The sequence below is a fragment of the Mercenaria mercenaria genome, chromosome 8, assembly GCF_021730395.1.
Source record: "Mercenaria mercenaria strain notata chromosome 8, MADL_Memer_1, whole genome shotgun sequence".
NCBI classification, from domain to species: Eukaryota; Metazoa; Mollusca; class Bivalvia; order Venerida; family Veneridae; genus Mercenaria; species Mercenaria mercenaria.
Genome location: NC_069368.1, coordinates 62,859,295 through 62,866,130, shown reverse-complemented (window position 1 = coordinate 62,866,130; position 6,836 = coordinate 62,859,295). Strand labels below are relative to the sequence as shown.

Below are 6,836 nucleotides of genomic sequence, written 5' to 3'. Positions count from 1 at the left end.
AGGTCCTCACTTCGTGTGAGTTTGCTTACTAAATATAAAATTGAATTATGTAAAGTTTTCAGCAAATGTTAAGCATTATTTTGATACCAACCATTGATAACAATTTGCAGAAATAAAAAAAAGCTACAGGTAAAAAAAACCTCGTTCTCTGTCCGGGTTTATCATCAGTACCAGTATGGGTGCATTTTGGGACTCGATTCTGTGCACCCAAATATCACTATTATCTTTAACTGATGAACACTAGTTACATTGTCTGTCTAGTCTTGGCACATTTGAAGAAATGATTAGATCTACGTTCATTTAAACAAAACATTTCAAAACATTTTTCTTTGTTATTTTTATAACAAGAGAAAAAACATCAGGCTTACTGTAAACACTGAAAGCCAAACTGAAAATATCAGTAAGAACAATTTATGCAGGAAAAAAAGAATCCGTATGACTTGGTTTTCCCATCAGATAGGCAGCGCCTAATTTCATATTAGGAATTTTATGTGAGTATGTTGCATTTTCATCACGCTGCTTTTTATATCCTCAAATTATATTAGTTGCCAATGATTTAGTTACTCAATTAATAGAAATACATTTCATTATTTCAAACCAAAGACGTGTACTTCCATCTTTTCTTTGTTGAAAACTTATAGATCCTTTATGTACGTTTTGAAATCATGCAGTTAGTTCTATTTTTTTTTTTTGTAATTGTAGTGGGACAAGGAGATCAAGTAAACATGCATACTTTGTTAACACAAAGTTTGAACAGAAAGATGGTTATAGATACTATTATTATCTGGTATTACAAAACCAGCAAACACTGGATCCGAACGTTCTAGCATCCACAAGGGAAGGTAAATGTAGCGATAAATGTTAAACAATAATGCCAATGAAACGATGCTAAAGCACACCTAATGTTTCAGCCTCACACCTAAGTATGTATAATAAACTGATATGAAAACTGATTTAAATATTTTTTTGAAGTAGCAGTACCGTGTTGCATATTTTCCATACGGGTATTTCGAAGAAGTCGTTATGATGTAACAGATACGATTACTCTACAAACAATATAGCTGACACATTCGTCTAAAGCAAACCAGATCTAAAGTCGCTCTAAAATGTCAAAATATGTCATCCTGTTATGCTGTTTACCTGCATTTTTCTTTATTTATTCATTATAGTATATAAAACGAAGGATGTCTTACCATCATACAACAGAAATAGATTTATCAATAATTCTATAAGTATCAGAAATAAAATCAGTACTCTCTACAATTTGAACATTAAAACCTGTCACTAAAGAAACCTACTGTTTTTTATTTATTTATTTATTTATTTATTGTTTTTTTTTTTGTTGTTTTATTTTTCAAATAGTATCATGATACATTTTGTATAACTCAAGTTACAATGACATTCAGGAAAACTCTGAACTTATTGAAATAAACAGGAATCATTGAAATACATATAGTTTCCGTGCGAAGTTTATTTTTCGCATTTTTTTCATGTATACTTTACAATGTCAACCTGAAGTCTTTTTCATATATTATCGAAATCAAGACGTTAGATTTTTGAACAAGTGGCCAAGTTTGAAAAAATATGCCTGTCTTCAGTATATATAAATTTGCATATATAAATCTATACCTTTAGTAGAGTATAGTTTGCATGCATTCAATTTCCAATTGTTTATAATTCATATTCTTTCGCATTCGAGCCTACTTCAATGCTAGTGAAAAATAACAAATACATTTATCAATTTTATTCGATTAACAAAATTTAAAACTGCTCTGAAAAGCACAAAATAAGATATTTTACCATGGTTTCCATCCTCAGAAAATGGAAAATTTGCTGTCGGACAGACAATGAACAATGAAAGTTTAAGTTCTATAATAGAAATAAATATTTAAAAGACAGCAATGTATCCATGAATATTTCGTGTCGAAAACAAAAGGTTCTACACATAACAAAATATAAAAGTGGAAAACTGCAGGTCGCCCAACACGATATAAAATAAAATATTGCGGGCTTGGTTTGACTGAGCCTGTTCATGGACGGTAATGAAAGTGCAAGCTACCGTCCACGCCCTCTAGCCCCGAGTTGAGCAGAGCTCAAAATGTACACATTTTATAAGTACCAAAATTTCATTCAAAGACATCAGATGATTAACAAGTGTACAAGGTTTCAAAGGTATGTTTTATATAGAATTCAAGAAAATTGACCAAAACAAAACTTTCAACAAGAAATTCCAATTTTCTTAGTACAAAACGGCACACGACTCTACCGAAATCCAAGGTAAACTTACACTTGCTTGCGTAGCCTAAATATTTATCAAAAGATGACTAACAAGTTTTACGGGTAGAGCTCTGGTATTGTTTTTTTTATTTTTTTTTTCTATCAATCAGGAAAGCAATTAATGTTAAAAGCACTGTTCAAAGTATGTGATTTGCGTTTACCAACATCAAATTGAGGCATTACGTAGAGATTGAAAACAAAACCCTCAAAAACAGAAATGTTAACAGATTCATGCAGACCGTCGTAATATTAACGGTTTTTAGATGGTGGATACTAGATTCTACCTTATTAACATATGAAGTAATTTTGGTGCAAATGTTACAACTTATTTCTAAAGAAGTTAATGAACTGTTTTAGATGTTATTGAATTCATTTTTATTTCACTGATTTGTTTGCGATAATATTTGAGTTCATAGAGTGCGTACGTAATCATTCTATTTTCTCCTCTCATCAAACAGGAACCAGTGTGACATTAACTATTTTGCACTCGCAAACTTCAGTATAATTGGTTGGATTTAAACTTTCTCACACGTAACCTTTTCATCCGTACACCTGACAGGGTCGGGTACTTAGTTTCGCCATGTGATTCTTCATCGGAGCAACTTTGCAATCTCTTTCTATCGGACGTGTAAATAAAAAGTTTGGAATTTGGATATCGGTATGTAATGCTTCTTTCTGTTAAAAAAGCATTTGATTTCTACATTTTTTGTTCCTATGTTTCCATGATTTTGGTGCGGTTTCAGGTTGTGTAAAATAGCGAACTATCATGTTAAATATGATCGCCATTCAAAATGACGTATTGTTGAGAAATGAAGCCGAATGACCATGCAGTAATTAATTCGTAAGTTCTGCTTTCCAGGTAAACTGGAAATTGAAAATCAAGTCCAGATACAGATCAATATTATGTTTTTTTTTTAAAAAAAAAAAAAAAAAAAGATATAATTTCGCAGTTATATAAAATCAAAGGAAAAAAATAATAATAAACAAATTTGAAGCCACCAGCAAAGCAAACACAACTGGGGCCACACAATAAAATATACCGTAGAAGAATGTTATTGAAGTGGTGGTGTTGCAAACACCCATCAAAAAGACTTTTGCTTTGTTAAAATAAAAGCAGAGTGACATAAATATTTCTAATTGATCAACAGAAAGACGCATGATAATGATATTTCTTCATGGACATGTTTCACTCTTTTTTTTATAACGAACAAAATGTTGATTATAAACTTCACAATACCAACATGTTTGATATGAAACATGCCTTTCTATAGTTATTTAAAGTATTTACAAAGATCTGGAAACGCATTTTACTATGACATAGCCAAAGAGAAGAAGCACATAACTAAATATATCTATTCCGCTCCGGGACCCGTTACATGAAGCTCACGTATGGCAATATTTAACGTATGTAAAGTTATGTCAGAACTTATAGTATAAACTCTAGCATTATATATCATTCAGTTATTTTGATAAGTAATATAAAGAGATATAAAAATCTCCAAACCCGTGCTAAATATTTATTGCTTGTTTAGTTCAGTAGGTTTCAGTTTGTTTTCGACAAGCAATGTCGACAGGAATGATTAACATATTTAATTTTCATTTACACAAAAAATACAAATTGTAAAATGCACTATGAAAATAAAGCGATGCCACTACAAGAAAGTTCGAATTTACCTCTAAATTATATTCTCTTAGATTTCATGTATAAATTATAATTCCATTTTACTGCAAGTAAATTTGAAGTAAACTTATTTTAAGTATATCTCAAATACAGGTAATTTTCATATATAGTAAATTCCAGTATTGTTTTCTTTCTCAATTTTCCTGGAAATTAAATTTGTTTAAAATGATACATGCTCAAATCTCCAACACTGTGTATCGGACATGTATGGCGTGATGACTAAGATTTCTTGATCATTTTGATCAAGATAAGGGAAGTAATTGAATATCAAAGCAGTTTCATTCAGAATAAACTGGGTGACATTAGCCAATAGTGTAACCTCAAACTGGGAACGGTGCTCATTGTGAGGCATTCTGAACCATCTAGTCGGACACCCATACACTCCCCTTAACATTATGTATAAGGTACCCCGATTATCCCCATGGTGGGCATCCGCAGGGGTTGATGGTCCTCAAATGCTTTCTTTTCAAATCATACGAATCATAGAAGTGCCAAAAGCGACTATTTAACAGATGAGAATTAAATACAAAAATGGAGCAGTCTTTTATATTTGACTTATCTCTGTAAACTATGCTCTTATATTCCAATGAAAATATGAATAAAATGACTGAATGTTTATAAAGTATTATAAGACAGACTGGTTGAATGAATGCTTGATTGTTTGAGTGAATGATTGATTCATTATACGAATATTATGAAAATAGATTAACTCAATATATTAGACTCACTGACTGACTGACATCTACAAATGATTGGAAATGAAATGTTGTAAGATTGACCTAAATGTTTTAAGTATAAATCATTAAATGTTCTAAATTAATGTGTGATGAATAGACTGATTGATAGACTGACTAATGGAGTTATTGATTGAATAAAAAATAGTCATTATTTATACAAATAATTATTCACTAAATTTCATTAAGGAAAGAGACACTTGAGAAGAATGAATGAATGAATAAATAATAAAATCCACCGTTGATTAATACATTGGCTCATTGATTAATTGATTCAATCAAAGAATGAAGGAATTAATACATGAATAAAACTTTACATATCAATCGAAATAAATGAGTAAATGAGTGTACAAATAATGAAAGCATTTATGTGGGAACTAACTAGGAAATGTGTATATGTATAAAGGAAAATAGCATATTATTCAAAATCAAATAAAAAACCAAAGTTGCTCAAGATTTCCGATTACTGTAAAATATAAAGCCATTTAATATTTAAAATACATTAACTTATCACTTAACTGCGGTCACCTTTGTGTCTGCTAGAAAAGGGTATTTGTGGATTAGAAAAAAAATAGTCTGCATATTTACCGTATGATCTTGAAATGACCATGTCTAATTATTTTATGACTTGTGTTAATTTATTTGGGTACCGTTACATTATCTTCAATAGCTTGAAGAAATCACTCTCAGTTTTATATATTCATTTAGACTGTTCACTAGCCAGATTTAATGGTTATTTACTTCTAAAAAATACTTGGATAAAATAACTTAGATATATGTATATTTTATGACACAATACAGAAACCGCTTAACCTCTTCTCTTTGTACGCTATACAATACGAAAACCTAACTCGTGTGACCGGTATGCGTAAATATTGGAATATCAATCCTAAACCACATGTAAGATACTTGGATAAGTTTAACCCATTGGGTAACCTCAAACTGGACATGTGCCTTTGTGAGGCATTCTGAACCATCCGCAACCCTAGACCCGCCTTAACATCATGGCATTAAACTTTACGATATAGACATTTGGCGTAAAATTTAATCCAATGACCTTCACATTTACTTGTGTGAAGATTCTCTCACTTCATATAAATGATCAGAATTATTTCCAAATTATTTCATTAAATTCGGGATTAAATGAAATTTTTGTCAATTAGATTTCTTTTTATACTGACATTGTGTTAAATTTGGTCAATGGTATTCAAAATTTACTTGCATGAATTTCCACTAAATTCAAATAAATCGTCAGATTTATCTGAAATATCGTTAAATTTGGGATTGTATGAAGTTTTGGTTAATCATATTTCTGTTTATATAGTGATTTTGTGAAATTCAATCAGTAGAATTCAAAATATACTTGCATGAAGATCCTCGAAATTCAAATAAATCATCACTTTTATTTTCTTGAAATTACAAATAAATCATAGTTTACATAATATTTAAGAGTATTTTAAATGCAAAAGAAATTTGGAAATTTCGTTAAAAAAAAAAAAAAAACAAAAAAAAAAAAAAAAAAAAATACGTAAAGTAAATTGGAACTAAATTTTGAAATTTAATTTACATTAAATTCACTTTTATGGAATTGCATTCAAAATTCATGTGATTAAACTACATTTTATCTTGTATAAAAATTCAAAATTCATGCAGTGTGTGTTGGCTTTTTTCCAACTGACAAACAGTATCATTTATAAATATTCTGAACATTTTGAAATTGATGCTATATTTTTTTAGGACTTCTACAATAGCTTGCTTTTATTTAGATAATATCATCTTTGAAAACATTCTGTCTTGTATTTTTTTTCATATTAGTACTTAATAATACCCTGAAAATTTTCACTTAGTTTGGTATTCAGAAATAAAAGATGGATTCCTTTTGATGTATTAACTTCATTATTCTTGTCTCATTTTATACTTTTACATTTATTCGCGGGCTATATGAGTCCTTTAACCTTTACTTTTTGACAACGCTGTTCAATGCAATTTCACTTACGGAAATGGCAATAATACAAGTCGAAATATTAACCCCTATATTTCTTCCAATACAATTTAGGCAAGATGTGTTTTCTTCCCATTTTTTTTTCTTTTGCAAAATATTTTAAACAATGTATTCATTGTCATCAAGGTAAATGATTCCTATG

The 6,836-nt window shown here is 29.8% G+C and overlaps 1 long non-coding RNA gene across 1 annotated transcript; it reads left to right on the top strand.

Annotated features, from left to right (window-relative positions):
* Nucleotides 1-508: 508 nt before the first annotated feature.
* LOC128559066 (uncharacterized) lies at nucleotides 509-3,390 on the top strand. The gene is made up of 2 exons (XR_008372094.1): nucleotides 509-842; nucleotides 2,736-3,390. It is a non-coding gene; the product is annotated as an uncharacterized LOC128559066 (long non-coding RNA).
* The last annotated feature ends 3,446 nt before the right edge of the window (nucleotides 3,391-6,836 follow it).